This window comes from Bos taurus, chromosome 29 (assembly GCF_002263795.3).
Source record: "Bos taurus isolate L1 Dominette 01449 registration number 42190680 breed Hereford chromosome 29, ARS-UCD2.0, whole genome shotgun sequence".
Lineage (NCBI taxonomy): Eukaryota > Metazoa > Chordata > Mammalia > Artiodactyla > Bovidae > Bos > Bos taurus.
The window spans coordinates 36,977,891-36,994,862 of NC_037356.1; the positions used below are offsets into that span (position 1 = coordinate 36,977,891).

The 16,972-nt window shown below is 45.1% G+C and overlaps 1 pseudogene; it reads left to right on the plus strand.

The window, feature by feature from the left end:
- The first annotated feature begins 15,993 nt into the window (after positions 1-15,993).
- On the plus strand, positions 15,994-16,651 carry LOC100296082 (6-pyruvoyl tetrahydrobiopterin synthase pseudogene; annotated as a pseudogene).
- The last annotated feature ends 321 nt before the right edge of the window (positions 16,652-16,972 follow it).

Consider the following 16,972-nt stretch of genomic DNA (forward strand, 5'->3'; position numbering starts at 1 on the left):
TGAATGTATTACTTTTTCTTTATCCATTCACCTGTCCATGTACATTTGCTTATTTCCATATCGGGGCTATTTTGTCAATTGCTGTGGTGCATAATTGTGTGCATGAGTTTTCCAAAATCTGATTTTCTCCACATGCGCTCCCAGAAGTTGGACTGCCAGATCATATGGTTCATCTGTTTCAACCATTAAAATGCACAGCTAGATATGTCCTCACTAGCAACAATCACCAATAAAATTTCACCAGCACTATATAAGAGTCTTTTTTCTTCACCCCACTGTAGCATTTTTGTCTCTAGACTTTTTTGAGAGTGGTCTTTGGACTTCTCTATGGTGATAGATTGTCATTTTGATTGTCTTGTGTCTAATTATTCACCTAATTGAGAACCTTTTCTCAATTGAAAGAGAAGAGGTTCTCAAAAGAACCTTTTCTTACACTTTCTTAAAAAAAAAATTATAGATTGTATTTACCTCATGCTATTTTCTTCTGATAGTTTGACCTACTTTGCATTTTCATTCTTTATCTCTGGAGATTTCATGAGAGCGAGTGTCATGAGGAGCCCAGCAATTTTTGTGACTATTAAGTACTAGAAGGAAAACCTTAAAAGTTGCTGTTGTGGGGAACTGCCACAGGACTGCAGGACACCCTCATGCCCAAAGGTGGCGACCCTGCCAAGGAAACTTTATAACAGTTTTAATTTGGGTCTGTACAATATTCTGGCACATACTTGAACCAACACCCCAAAACTTTAAGGATGCTGTCTGCCTACTGACAGCATAGATGGGTTCCATCTTCTCCAGCCCCTGTTACCCTGGTATAACATATCAAACCTCAAAAACTCTTATCTGTTGCTATGAATATCATTTTTATTTTAGCTCAGTTTAAACAGAGAGGCAAAAACATCAGGGGGACTATTTTTTCAGGTTTCTTGAGGGAGAAAAATGAAACTTAGAAGACAAAGTGTATGCAGTTAATGGGCTCCATGAGTCACTAATTGTTTGCAGGAATTTTTTCTCAAGTGTGACCTTTCATACATATAATAAGAAATACAGAATTAGAAGAAACTAATTAGAAATGATGGCTTGTTTCTACCTAGAAAATCTGAATACAAAGGAACCAACGGGAACCACAAAGATCAGGGTGCCAAGGTTTTAAGAATAGTTTAGGTTCACAAATAATAATATGCTTGTAATCTCAACAATACATTTTTCTCTGATAAAGAACATACTTTTCCAGAAGTCTTCCAGTGTGGTAGTCTCCTGCTGTTAAGGCTTGGATGCTGGAATCGGGCCACTTCCTGTCTGTCTTTACAGGACACTGGGCTGCACTCTAAGAAATTCCTGGCTCTCCCCTGGATCCTGACCATCACGTGGCTACAGAAATGGTAACATTTTTGTTTTGCCAGTTGAAATGCTTAATGACACAGATTCCTTCAGTTTCCTTATGTGGGTGAAGTGTGGAGCCCAGCAATGATTTCTTATTCAAGAAACCCACATCCTAGTCCACACGAGGGTGAGCCTCTTCCAACAGTGAGACACCCTGCCTGTGTGTGACCTGCGCCTCTGGGGAGAGCAGCTTTAAGATGGTCTAAGCCTGACCAAGGTCTGTCTACATGAGACATTTAGACCTCTCCAAGTCCTGTCTACACTGACGATGTTTACACGTGACCATGTGCTTCTACAATGAGAACATTTAGACCTGACCCTGTTCGGTCTACACTAGGACTAGAGACCTGGGTAGGACCTGGCCTGCCTCTGTCCTGGAAAACTCCGCGCCTGCGTCTGAATGTCAGCGCTCAGATGTCTGGGGTCTGGAGCTGAGGTGGCTTCTCTGGGCAACGTGCTCTTCTCTGAGGGAGTTCCATGGCCCTCCCGGGGTCGGGGCTGCAGTGGGCTCTGAGTCTCTCTACCTGCCAGGTTCCCCCGCCCTGGGGCATGGAGGGTCCTCAGGTGGGCTACCTGGTAATCATTCCAATTTTCCAGCACATTTGGGTTGAGTAGGGAGGCAGGTTCACCTGCTGAGCTGATTCCAGGGATGGGGCAAGAAGTCAACGGGCAGCAGGTGAGTTGCCACTGTGATCTCCTTCCGGTCGACTCTCCTCAGAAGAGAACAGGGCTGCCCCCTGTCCTTCAGCCCAGCTCTCCTGTTTCCTCATCATCTCAGCAGGACAGGAAAGACAGAGCCTGCCAGAACCAAGGTAGTGAGTGTGTTCAACTCTAGCACGAGCTTTCAAACCAGCAAAAGATCACACAGAACCAAGTGAAGACAGGAGGGGCCTGACTTCTCAGGGACCACTGTGGGGAGAGGAGAGGACCCTTCACTTCTTTCTTGGGTCCCAGGAGGCCCCAGGGGCCTGGCTGGTTTACACACTGGGGGCCCGCTGACCACAGCCATGGTGTCCTGACTGAGGGGACGTGTGACCCCAGGTGGGGGGTCTGGGGACTGTGTGAGTCTCACCCCCTCTGCATGGTCAGGATCGTGTGCGGGGAGACCCCACACACAAAGCTAAGAAAGAGGGAAGAGCACGTGAGAGCTTCACTTGTGTTTAGGAATGAATACTTTAGTGTATTCACTTTACACAGGCCTGTACCTGTTTGCCTCTTTACCCCTGCGAGATTCCCCCTCCCTGGGGCTCCTGGGGACTCCTCAGATGGGCTACCTGGTAATTATTCCAGCATGAGCATGGGGAGAAGGGGGGCAGGCATCTGGTGGATTGACTGCAGGGCATGTGGATCAGGCAAAAAGTCAGTGGAATCAGGTGAGGTTGCTGCCGTGACCTCCTTCAGGTCGACCGTCTACTCAGCAGAGACCAGACCTGCCCCTCGTCTTCCAGCCCTGCGTCTGGTGTGTTTTCTCAGCTCCTCAGCGGGACAAGAAAGGACCGAGCCTGCCAGAACCAAGGTAGTGCACTCAACATGATCATGACAGCCAAAGAAACAGTTAATATCACAGAACCAAAGGGAAAGGGGAGGACTTCTGTGGGACAATGTGGGGAGAGGAGACCGACCCTACCCTTCTTTCTACCGTTCCAGGAGGTTACGGGAACCCCCTCGTTTCTGCCTTAGGGGTCCAACCAGCAGAGACCTGGTGTTTTAACCAAGGGTCGAGGGGCCCCAGGTGCAGGGACTGGGGAGGAGGTGTCGCCTTGGAGACTGAGGACGTGTGTCCCCGGTTCAGTCCTGGGGATTGTGTGGGTTCACCCCACCCGTACGGGTCAGGATCCTGTACCTGGAGACCCCCCATCTGCTCTTTACCTGCAGTGTGAATTGTCCCCTCTGAGATTCCCATCCTCTGAATTGAGGGTGTTGCCCTGATTTACCTGTGATACTTTTTCTTCTCTTCATCTTGTTGCATTCACATGAGGTCAGGCAGCTTCGCATGGGTCATATTAATATCACAGCACATCACAGATCCAATTCATAGGGGTCACCACAGTCTGGTTTCCCCTAGACCGAGCCCAGGTAATTTAATTTATAATTGAATTGTTATTTTATATTGGAGTAAAGTTTGATTTCTGATGTTTAGTTTTAGGTGTACATGAATTTGATTCAGTTATACATAGACATATATCTGTTCTTCTGTTTTTTCATGTAGGTTATTACAGTTTGTTCAGGAGAGTTCCCTGTTCTATCCAGTAGGTCCTTTTTCATTATTGATTTGATATATGCAGATGGTGACTACAGCCATGAAATTAAAAGACGCTTACTCCTTGGAAGAAAAGTTATGACCAACCTAGATAGCATATTCAAAAGCAGAGACGTTACTTTGCCAACAAAGGTCCATCTAGTCAAGGCTATGGTTTTTCCTGTGGTCATGTATGGATGTGAGAGTTGGACTGTGAAGAAGACTGAGTGCCGAAGAATTGATGCTTTTGAAGTGTGGTGTTGGAGAAGACTCTTGAGAGTCCCTTGGACTGCAAGGACATCCAACCAGTCCATTCTGAAGGAGATCAACCCTGGGATTTCTTTGGAGGGAATGATGCTGAAGCTGAAACTCCAGTACTTTGGCCACGTCATGCGAAGAGTTGACTCATTGGAAAAAGACTCTGATGCTGGGAGGGATTGGGGGCAGGAGAAGGGGACAACAGAGGATGAGACGGCTGGATGGCATCACTGACTCAATGGATGTGAGTCTGAGTGAACTCCGGGAGTTGGTGATGGACAGGAAGGCCTGGCGTGCTGCGATTCATGGGGACGTAAAGAGTCGGATCTGACTGAACTGAACTGAACTGAGTATGTATATTTTAATCCCAAACTCTTAATTCATCCCTCCCTTCAAGCTCTCTTTTGATGATATAATCATAATCTGGTTTTCTCAGGCTGTGAGTCTGTTTCTGTTGCACATTCGTTCATTGGTATGAATTTATAGATTCCACCTCTACGTGATATCTTAGGGTATTGTCTGTCTCTCTGACTTACCTCGCATAGAATAATTTCTCGGTTCATCCACGCTGCTGTCAGTATGATTATCTGTTCTCTGGCTGAGTAGTATTCCAGGGTATAATGTACCACCTAGTCTTCATTTTCTGTCAGTGGACATTTCAGTGGACTCTGTGTCTTGACTATTGTAAATAGTGCTGTCCTGAAAATCAAGATGCATGTGTCACTTTGAAAGGTGATTTTCCTCTGGACCTAAGCAGAGGAATGGGATTGCAGGATCATATGATACCTCTGTGTTTAGCGTTTTGAGGAATCTCCATGCTGTTTTCCACAGTGGCTTCACCATTTGCGTTCCCACCACGGTTGCAGGAGGATTCCACTTTCTGTACATCCTATGCAGTATTTATTCTTTGTAGATCTTTTTGATGATGGCCATAGTGAGGTGATACCAATTGTAGTTTTGCTTGGCATTGACTTAATAATTATTGATGTGGAGTATCTTTCCATGTGCTTTTAATATTTTATGCCTTGTGAGTACAATTTGCCTCTTGAAACTAGCTTCCTGAAACGTGGCCCTGTTTGGAATTCTTTTCTGATGATTTATCCCAGGACATTTCTTGAGGGCAGGTGTCATTTAAAACCCCGTTGGACTTGTGACCATTAGGAGCCCTTCAGCATCTGTTTAATGGCTTCCCTGCTGGCTCAATGGTAAAGAATCTGCCTGCAATGCAGGAGAGTAGCAGGAGATACGGGTTCAACCGCTGGGTCGGGAGGATCCCCTGGAGTAGGAAATGGTAACCCACTCCAATAGGCTTGCCTGGGAAATCCCATGGACAGAGGAGCCTGAGCGGCTATAGTCCATGGGGTTGCAAGAGTCAGACAGGACTGAGTGACTAAACAACAGCAGCAGCTCCTGTTCTAAGGTGTATAAGGTGTTCATAAGGTGTATTATTGTTCTGAACCAGCTATTTACTCCCTGCACACCCTCCACATTTCTGTTTTGGTAACTGTAAGTTTCTTTTTCTAAGTCTGTGAAGCTGTTTCTCCTTTGTAAAGAAGTTCATTTGTATGCATTTTTCGATTACACCTAGAAGTGATATCATATGACACATGTCTGTCCCTGTCTTCCTTACTTCACTTGGAATGATCATCTCAAGCTTCTTCCCTGAAGCTGGACTTGGCAGTATTTCCTGCTTCTTTGTGGTTGAGAAATATTGCATTGTGTACATGTATCCTATCATATATCCATTCAGCTGTGATTTCTAGTTAGCTTGCTTCCCAGCCTTGTCTATTGTACAACTTGTGGGGCTGAGATTTCTGGGGTTCCTGTGTCTTTTAAATTTTTTATTTTCTCCAGGTTTATGCCCAGGCGTGGGATTGCTGAGTCCTAAAGTATTTCTATGGTATTTTTTAAATGAACCTCCACACTGTTCTCCCTGCTGGATGTTCATATGTGGATTGTGCCCAACAGTTCAGGAGGGTTCCCTTGTCTCCATACCCTCTCCAGCATTTATTCTTTCTTAAATAATTTTATTTATTCATTTGTCTTTGGTTGCACTGGGGCTTGGTTGCTGAGTGCAGACTTTCTCTATCTGCGGCAAGCAGAGGCTGCTCTCTAGTTTCACTGCACAGGCTTCTCACTGTGGTGGCTTCTGGTTGCAGAACACAGGCTCTCGAGTGCCAGGCTTCCGTAGTTCTGGCACAAGGACTCAGTGGTTGTGGTTCAAGGGCTTGGTTGTCCCACAGATGTGGAATCTTCCCAGACCAGGGACTGAAATTGTGACTCTTGCATTTGCAGACAGATTCTTAACCACTGCACCACCAGGGAAGTCCTAGCATTTATTCTTAAAGATGTTTTGAGATGGCCATTCCGACCAATGTGAGTGATTGCCTCATTGGACTCATTTGATTTGCGTCTTTCTAACACTTAGTGATGCTGAGCATCTTTTCACATGCCTAAGTGCAATCTGCAGGCCTTCCTCAGAGAAATATCCATTTCAATCTTTGGTCCATTTTGTTCTTGGGTTGTATTTATTTTTGCTATTGAGTTGCACGAGCTGGCTGTATGTTTTAGAGATGAATCCCTTGTGGGTATCTTCCTTTGCAAATCTTTCTTCCTATTCTGAAGATTGTCTCTCTTGTTTAGAGTTTCCTTTGGAATGCAAATGGTTTTGTGGTTAAAGAGGTCCCATTTTCTGATTTGTGGTTTATTTTCATTATCCTAGGAGGCAGATCCTCAACAAACTTGCTACATTTTATGTCAAATTGGGTCCTGTTTATATTTTTCTCAAGAGTTCCATAATACCCATCATTACATCTCGATATTTATAATTTGAAGTTTATTTTGTGCATGGTGTTAGGACGCTTTCTAGTTTCATTTTCATGGTTGAAGGAACCCTCCCAGTGTCCTCCACAGTGGCTGTTACCAACATTCATCCCAAACATCCGTGGAGGATGGTTCCCTTGTCTGCACACCCTCTCCAGCACTTACTATTTGTAGCTGTTCAGTCGCTCAGTCATGTCCGACTCTTTGCGATCCCATGGACTGCAGCACGCCAGGCTCCCCTGTCCTTCACCATCTCCCAGAGCTTGCTCAAACTCATGTCCATTGAGTTGGTGATGCCATCCAACCATCTCATCCTCTGTTGTCCCCTCCTGCCTTCAATCTTTCCCAGCATCAGGGTCTTTTCAAATGAGTCAGTTCTTCGCATCAGGTGGGCAAAGTATTGGAGTTTCAGCTTCAGCATCAGTCCTTCCAATGAATAGTCAGGACTGATTTCCTTTAGGATGGACTGGTTGGATGTCCTTGAAGTTCAAGGCACTCTCGGGAGTCTTCTCCAACACCAAAGTTCAAAAGCGTCAATTCTCTGGCGCTCAGCTTTCTTTATAGTCCAACTCTCACATCCATACATGACTACTGGAAAAGAGCAGGCCCACAGGCCTTGTGAATTGAAAGGTGTCCCTCAGCCCAGGTGATCAAGCTGTAGTTACAGGAAATGTCCACACGGCGACAGCACTTCTTCATTCTCAACTCTGGGCCTCCCGCCAAATAGAGCCTTAAGGAGAGTCAGCTTCCTGGGCTGGCAATTCTAGTGGAATGGGCCTGAGCAACACTCCAGGGCTTGTGTGTCACTACTTCTTCTCCCTAAAGTTTCTTCCCTCCTCTCCAGACTCATTCCAGCCTGGGCCACAACCCCTGCTGAGGTGCCTAGGAGGCTGCACTCTCAGGATGGAGACTTGGAATTGGGGACCCCATCACCAGGACCCCTGGCGACTAGGTGAGCGTTCCAAGGTCCTCAAAGGCAGAGGGTGTGCCCCCATCCTTTGGGTGCACGAGGGCGTGTGGTCCAGACTGAGCCAACCAGACAGTGCCGGTGTACTCGGGCTCTAAATTAAGGGCCCCCTCTGCGGTGCCACGCCCCCATCCCAGTCATGGGAACCAAGCCTGCTCAGGTTCCAGGGAAGGGTAGCAGCCCAAGCCAGGGAGGCTGGAAGGAAAGAAATAGATATTGCTGTTATTTCTTTTCATTTTCTTGAATCTCATGCCAGTCCTATGTTTGAGTAGAGTTGATCTGCAGTTTGAGCTTGTCTTCAGTGTACAGATGCTTGATTCAGTTGTGACATATACATGCAGCACAGCTCTTCTTTTTTGGGTTCTTATTCCACAGAAGTGATTGTAGAGGTAGAGAAAAATTCCCTGTGCTGAACATCAGATCCTTGTGCCGTATCTATCAGAGATACCAATTTTGTGAGAATGTCAAAGGAAGGAAAGAGGAAATCCTTGTGGATTATTATAGACAGACTTCTGTGTATAGGCTGGAGTAAGGGCTTTCTGTGTATTTGTTGGTTCCAATCTCCTAATTCGTCCTGACCCAGCACTGTTTTTTGTTTTCTTTAATTCCTTGCTTGGGTTAATTGAATTGGTGATGGACGGGAGGCCTGGCTTGCTGCAGTCCATGGGGTCGCAAAGAGTTGGACACAACTGAGCGACTGAACTGAACTGGGTTAATTCTCCTCAGAGGATCCTTTTGCGTTGTAAATTAGTTCTCTTTTTCTCTCTCTTTCTTTTTATTCTGCCTCAAAGGTTCATCATCTGCGGTTTTGTGCATCTGGCTGATTTCGCTTAGGGTATGAACCTCCAAGGTCCACCCTTCTGGGGACCAGTGGCATAATTTCATCATTTCAGTGGTGCTTTTTCATGGCTGAGTGTGTACACACACACACACACACACACGTACATATACAGCGCATCTTGTGTAAGCTCTCAGCTGTCGGTGGCAATTCTATGGTTCTGTGTCTTGGCTACTCTAAGTAGTGCTACAGTGAATGCTGGGGTGCCTTTGTCTTTTTGAAGACTGGTTTCCTTGGGCTAAAGGCCCAGGTGTGAGAATGTCAGATCCTAGCTCTGGTCACTTGAGAGTTGTTCCCCCGCGGCCCCAACATTCAGAGTGTCCTTTCGAGTGACTCTTGCCAATGTCCATTTCCACCGACTGTGTAGGGGGTTCCCACCCCTCCCAGCTCTCTCCTACATGTATTGCTAGTAGACGTTTGGTAATGGCCATTCTGAGCGGTATGGTTTGACCTTGATTGTCATGTTTCTATTTTCCTGTACTATTTAAGGATGCTGAGCTTCTTGTCCCATGGCCATTTGGTGTTATTGTTTTTTTCTTTTTCATTAAAGGGTACGAGGACAATTTACCTGTTGCAGATGGCTTCTTGAACGTTGGCTGTGTTTGGCATTTGTGTTTGAAATACCAGCCCCGGGGTGTTTCCTGCGGGCAGTTGTCATTAAGAGCCCCCCAGGACTTGTGAGTCGGAGGTGTGAGTCAGCACTGGTAGTCAAGTTATAGTTCCAGGAAATGTGCACAGCGTGACAATCCTTCTTCAGGCCCACCTCTCATTCCCGGGGCTGTGAGATCCTTGGGGGAGATTGGATTGCCAAGCTGTGAATTTGAGTGGAATGTGCCTGAGGAAACACTCAAGGGTTTGTGTCTCACTGCTTCTTCCCCCTGAAGCTTCACCACCACCCGCTCCGGGCCGCTCCCAACCTGAACCACAAGCCGTGCTGAGCGGGCCTAGGAGGCTGCACTCTCAGGAAGGAGGCTTGACATGGGAACCCTAGCAGCAGGTGACCTAGAGGCTAGGTGAATTTTACCAAGGGCCTGGAGGTCAGAGGGCTGGGTACACTGGGGACTTTGTTCCCAGCCAAGCAAACCAGACAGGACAGGTTGAAGAGGAGGCTCGCTTACGGGCGCCTGTTCCACTTTGTCTGCCGCATCCTGTGCAGCCACGGGACCCGAGCCTGCTCGGGCTCCAGGGACGGGTTAGCAGCCCAAGTCAGGGAGACTGGAGGGAACAAAATAGGTGTTCCTTTTCTTTTACTTTTCTTGAATCTCCAATTTTGTGCTTGTCAGCATCCAGTCGCCTGATTCCATTATGACATGTCCATACAGCATCTCTCTTCTTTGGGGGGATTCTTTGCCATAGAGGTTATTGCAGAAGGCTGAACCGTGTTCACCATGAACATGCTGAAACTCATGTCCTGGGATGCAACCCCGCTGAGTTGCCTAGGAGGCCGCCCTCTCAGGGTGGAGACTTGAACTGGGGACCCCATCAGCAGGACCCCTGGCAACGAGGTGTGTTTCCTGAAGTCCTCAAAGTCAAAGGGTGTGCCCCCATCCTTTGGTCGCACGAGGGAATGTGGTCACAGACCGAGCCAGCCGGACGGTGCAGGTGTGCTAGGGCTCTAACCTAAGGGCCCCCTTCCCAGTATCACGACCACACCCCTGGTGGGGGCTTCCCTGGTAGCTCAGATGTTAATGAACCTGTCTGTAATGTAGGATACCAGGGTTCAATATGTTGGTTGGGAAGAACCCCTGGAGAAGGGAATGGCTACTTAATCCATTATTCATGCCTAGAGAATTCCATGGAGAGAGGAGCCTGGCAGACTGCAGTCCTCAGAGTTGCAAAGAGTCTAACAAACACTTCTACTTTCAGATTTCTAGCATCATGACCAAACACAGTCCAGCCATGGGAACAAAGCCTCCTCAGGCTCCAGGGACGGGTTAGCAGCCCAAGTCAGGGAGGTCACAGGGAATGAAATAGATATTTCTTGTATTTCTTTTTATTTTCTCTCATTTAGATGCTATGCTAGATACAGTTGATTTGCAGTTTTGTACTTTTCGTCAGTATACGGCTGCTTGAATCAGTTATGACATATACACACAGGATATCTTTCCTTTTTGGAATCTTTTTCCATACAGCTTATTGCAGAAGGTCATGAAAAGTTCCCCGTGCTGAACATCAGAATCTTCTGCAGTATCTATCAGAGATACAGATTTTATGTGAATGTGGAAGGAAGGAGGAAATGAGATTATTCTTGTGGATTATCCATACATATATAGATCTTGGTGTATATGTTGGAGTGATGGATTTGTTTGTATATGTTAGTCCCAACCTCCTGCATATCATACTGGCCTTTTACTTTTTTTTTTATATATATAATTCTTTGATTTCTCAGCTCCTTTTATCTCATCTAAATTTTTCCAGGAATGTTCTTTATCTGCTAGTTTCTTTCTTTGTCTAGCACATTTCACTTGGCATATGATCCTTCAAGGTCCAACCTTGTAGAGAAGAGTGGAAAGTATCATAATTTCAGTAATGCTTTTTATGACTGAGTAATAGTCCACTGTATATATGTACCACATCTTGTTTAAGCTTTAGCTGTGGGTGGAAATTTTGTGGTTCCTGCCTTGCCTATTGGAAGCTGTGCAACAGTGAACAGTGGGGTGCATGTCTCTCTATGAATGGTGGTTTTCTTGGGATTTAGAACTGCTCATGTTGTACCTTGAAGCTTCCAGGCATATGCTCGCTTCGTGTACAAATATGAGGCCTCTGCTTAGAGGTTCAGCTCGCTTATAACTATGAGGTCTGTAGGTAGACTCTCAGCTCGTGGACAACAATGATGCTTTATTCAGACTGTCAGCTCATGTGTAAGTTTGAGGCCTCTAGGCACACCCTCAGATCATCTGTCCAATGAGGCTTCTAGGCAGAAGTTCAGCTCGTGTATTACTTTGAGGCCACTAGGCATATCCTCAGCTCGTGTATAAATACGAGGCCACAGAGAAGATGCTAAGATGGTGTATAACTATGAGGCCTCTCGGCAGATGCTCAGCTTGTGTACAACTATGAGGACTCAGGCTGGTGCTCAGCTCCTGTATAACTATGAGGCCTCTGTGAAGACGCTCAGCTGGTGTGTAACTATGAGCCCCAAGGAAGAGCCTCAGCTGGTGTGTAACTGTGAGGCTTCCAGGCAGACACTCAGCTCTTTTGGGTCTATGAGGCCTCTGTGCAGACACTCACTAGTATCTGTCTAGAGGCTTCAAGACACATAATCATGTATAAATATGATTTATACAATCATATTTATTCAATGCAGACACTCAGCTCGTGTACAATTATGAGGCCTCTAGGCAGACGCTCAGCTACTGAGGATCTATGAAGCCTAGAGCCTCTGTGCAGACGCTCAGCTTGTTTCTGTCTAGAGGCCTCAAGGAGTCGCTCATCTCCTGTGTAATTATGAGGCCTCTACACAGAAGCTCGTCTCCTGTGTTCCTGTGAGGCCTCTAGGCAGACTCTTAGATCCTGTGAGCCAATGAGGCAGACGTTCAGCATGTGCATAACTATCAGGTCTCTAGTAGATGCTCAGCTTGTGTGTAACTATGAGGACTCAGATCAGACACTCAGCTCCTGTGTTTCTATGAGGGCTCTAGGCTGATGCTCAGCTCAGGTCTGTCTAGAGGCCTCAGACAGACTCCCACGTGTGAATAAAAAGAGGCCTCTAGGCAGACGCTCTCATGTGCCTGTCTGGAGCTTCAAGGAAGATGCTCAGCTCCTATATAACTACGAGGCCTGAGGGCAGACTCTCAGCTGGTGTATAACTCAGAGGCCTCTAGGGAGACGCTCATCTTCTGTGTTCCTATGAGGCCTCTAGACAGGTGTGCACCTCATGTCTGTCAGGAGGCCTCAAGGCAGATGCTCAGCTTCTGTGGGACCATGAGGGCTCTAGGCAGATGCTCAGCTCGTGTGTAACTACGAGCCTCTAAGTAAATGCTCAGCTCCTGTATAACTGAGTCCTCTAGGCAGATGCTCAGCTCGTGTCTTACTAGGAGGCCTTTAGGCAGAAGCTGAGCTCGTTTATAGCTATACGGCTTCTAGTAAGACATCTTTTGTGCGCCTGTGGGGCCTCTAGGCTTTCACTCGGCTGGTGTTCCAAGGAAGCCCCTAGGCAGACGCTCACCTTGTGTGTAGCTATGAGGCCCTGTGCAGACACTCAGCTCCTGGGTCTGTGAGCCTCTTGGTGACTCTCCAGTTGCGTATGTTATGAAGCCTCTTGTAGTCTCTCAGCTCCTTTGCGTCCAGTGTCCTATAACACCTAGGAATACTATCTATAATCTATCTGTATTCTGTAGTAATAAATTACATTAAAATACCTGAATGTGAATCTATATATGTATATTTAAAATTAAATAAACACATACACTATAAACCATATCACCTTGTCTGTCAGTGTTACTTCAATTATAACTAAAGGCATATTTAATTAAAAAAAAAAAAAAAAAAAGGAGACACATGTTTTCAGAAATTGTTCTGGTATGCTCCACTCTGAATTTTAACCCCAAATCAGGACTTTCCCTTAGACCCCATGGACTATACAGTCCATGGAATTCTCCAGGCCAGAATACTGGAGTGGATAGCCTTTCCCTTCTCCAGGGCATCTTCCCAACCCAGGGATTGAACCCAGGTCTCCCGCACTGCAGGTGGATTCTTTACCAACTGAGCTATGAGGGGAGCCTTCAATTGTAACTAAAGGCATATTTAATTTGAAAAAAAAAAAGTAAGACAAGTTTTCAGCAATTGCTCTGGTATGCTCCACTCTGATTTATAAGCCCAAATCAGGACCTTGCCTTAGGCTCTCATAGCCTGTGTGGCCACAGTTAACACGAGGAACTTCTGCCATCTAGTGGCACTTCCCGCTGTTGCAACCTGACAATTACGGGTAATGAGCAATTAATATTCACAAGATTTTTCACGCCCTAATGTCCCCACCCTTAAAAATATATACAAGGGATAATGAATAAAAATTTTTAAATAGGGAAACTATCAGAGAAAATATAAAAAAGTAAATACAACTGCATTGTTTAAAAAAATAACACATAGAAAAGTTCACCATAATGCGATTCGTCAGAGACATTAAAATCAAAAAACGACAAGATCAAGACAGAGAAATCAGAAGGCCAGGATCTATAAATCTACACCGAGGAAATGATCCAGTGGGGATAGTTAAAGTGGTCCCTTTAGGATGCTTGTGGGATGTAACTGGCAAATCCATTATAAAGGCCAGTGTGGAAGTGTGTAGTAACTGTGAAAACACAGGGCACTATGATCTGACGGTCTAACTCACACAGACAGGTGCAGAGGGAAACAGGTTTTGATAAATAAATGCACCCAAAAGGGCGCTGCCGCAGGTTGTACACGTACATCAGACATGAAAGAAAACATACGTGCAGAGGTGGAGAGACGAGGAGCAAGGCAGACACCTACACGATGGACTATGACTCTGCTACGAAAGTGAGGAGCACAGACCCAGAGATGACACAGGGGAAGATCAGGCAGAGAGAAGATAGGAATGCCGAGTCTGTCACTCGCAGGTGGGACTGAGAAATCGCTCCCAGGAAGCACATTTACTTTTGAAATAACCAGACATCGTAGGAAATGAATTTGTAATTACAAAAAGAAATGGTGGGTTTAAATTTATAGTAGGAGATTGGGATTCATGTATACAACAAAGGATATAAAATATATAACACGGACCTTCATTACCAAGGGAGGAATATTAAACACTCTGAAATAATCTATTTGTGAAAAAAATACCAATAATGAATACATACATGCATGGTAAGGTGTGAACAAAGTTTGGGATATTTAGAGGAAAAAACAACATTGTAATCAAATTTAATAAAAAAGACAGAGATTAACTCTTTAAAAAAAAGATGAAATAATGAGACTCATATTAAAAGGTTGATAAGGAATCCGGGGCCCTTGAGAAGGAGAAAGGGGTCCGGGGCTCTCAAGGAGAAGCAAAGGACAAACTTTTTTTCTACACTGCTTATTAAAGCAATGCATATTAAAAAGCAGAGACATTACTTTGCCAACAGAGGTCCATCCAGTCAAGGCTATGGTTTTTCCAGTGGTCATGTATGGATATGAGAGCTGGACTATAAAGAAAGCTGAGCGCCAAAGAATTGATGCTTTTGAACTGTGGTGTTGGAGAAAACTCTTGAGAGTCCCTTGGACTGAAAGGAGATCCAACCAGTCCATCCTAAAGGAAATCAGTCCTGAATATTCACTGGAAGGACGGATGCTGAAGCTGAAACTCCAATACTTTGGCCACCTGACGTGAAGAACTGACTCATTAGAAAAGACCCCAATGCTGGGAAACACGGAAGGCAGGAGGAGAAGGGGACACAAGGTTTCTCTGCTTCTACTCTCACATTCCAAACTCATCTGTTGCAGGAACCAGGACTATAAGACTCCCATTAACACAGTTAACAAGAGTAGGGAAAGAAGAAATTCTGCCGCCCTGTGGACATTTCAAAAAAAGCACCATTTAATCTATTGCTCATGGTCAGCTCATATTCATAAGAACTGCTGGGCTCTTACTGATGCCTGCACTTAAAAAAAAAATTAAGGGAAACAAATGGAAAATAATAAAAAAGGATAACCAAGGGCTTCCTTGATGGCTCAGCTGGTAAAGAATCCTCCTGCAACGCAGGAGACACAGGAGATGCAGGTTCAATCTCTGGGTCGGGAAGATCTCCTAGAGAAGGAAATGGCAACCCACTCCAGTGTTCTTGCCTGGAGAATCCCAGGGACAGGGGAGCCTCATCGGCTGCCATCTATGGGGTCACACAGAGTCGGACACGACTGAAGCGACTTAGCAGCAGCAGCAGCAGGTATACCAAGGGCTTCCTTGGTGGCTCAGATGGTAAAGCATCTGCCTGCAATGCAGGAGACCCGGTTTGACCACTGGGTCAGGAAGATCCCCTGGAAGAAGCAAGTGGCACCCCACTCCAGTCTCTTGCCTGGAGAATCCCATGGATGGAGGAGCCTGGTGGGCTACAGTCCATGGGTTTGCAGAGAGTCAGACACGACTGAGCGACTCCACTTTGACTTTCACTTTTGAGGGTATCCAGGGAGTTCCATCAACAATCTCTAATAACCAATATGGGGGAAAGTATGAATTTGAATAGATATATGTATATTCAAAATTAAAGGCCACATTTTGAACAACTATAATTCAAAGAACCTTGCATTGGAGAATGAGAAAGTATATTTAATGATAATTACAATAAGGACTTCAGGTATATTTATTAAAAGACAGAAACACACAACTTTGTGTTTATTATGATCGACTCCCCTCTAATGTAAAACCCCAATTTAGTACTTTGATAAGGCTCTCATTGCCTCAGTAACCACAGTTGGACAAGAGGAACCTCTGTTGCCCTTGACCATTCTCTCCAACAGCCACCTAAAAACTCTTCCTTACGGGCAGTTAAGATTAGCAAAATTTGATGGGCTCTAAATGTTAACGGCCATCAAAAAAAAAAAAAAATCAGGGGAAACTAATAAAAAACATGAAACAGGGCAAAGAACAAAATATCAAAAGGCAAATAGGTAGAGCCATGAACGGGGCAGGGTTGGGCCCTGGCTGGTGGGCGCGAGTGTCCCGCCTCGTCTCCTTCAGCGCGAGCCACCGCCTCCACAGCAAATCTCTTAGTAATGAAGAAAACTTGAAATTATTTGGGAAGTGCAACAACCCAAATGGCCATGGGCACAATTACAAAGTTGTGGTAACAGTACATGGAGAGGTTGATCCTGTTACAGGAATGGTCATGAATTTGACTGACCTCAAAGAGTATATAGAGGAGGCGATTATGAAGCCCCTTGATCATAAGAATCTGGATCTAGGTGTGCCGTATTTTGCAGACATTGTAAGCACAACAGAAAATGTAGCCGTTTATATCTGGGAAAACCTCCAGAAATTTCTTCCTGTGGGAGTTCTTTATAAAGTAAAAGTATATGAAACCGACAATAATATTGTAGTCTATAAAGGAGAACAACTCTTAGAGATTAGTTTCCATCCATATTTGAAGAAGATCTTTATCCCCTTGAGCAATTAAGAAGACATCACCTTACTGCTGTACTTCCACATTGTGTTGAATCATTGTGACTGAGTCCTGTTCTAGACTCAAATCTAATTTAAAACCAAGTTTGTAATGTATTCTGAGTATCATTTAAAGAGTCTTTCATCTGTAGATTAAAATCACTTCAGCAAAGTGTTCTGGTGTAGAATCATTTGGAAGCAAAAGAAAAAAAAAGTAAATAAATTTACAATGCTTAAAGAAAGAGTACACTAAAATTACTTAATGTGGTAAATCAGAGAGATATGAAAATTAAAATGACAACAAAGTATCACTTCAGAGAACTCAAAAAGATCACTATCAAGAAGTCTACATTCAAGAAATGCTGGTGT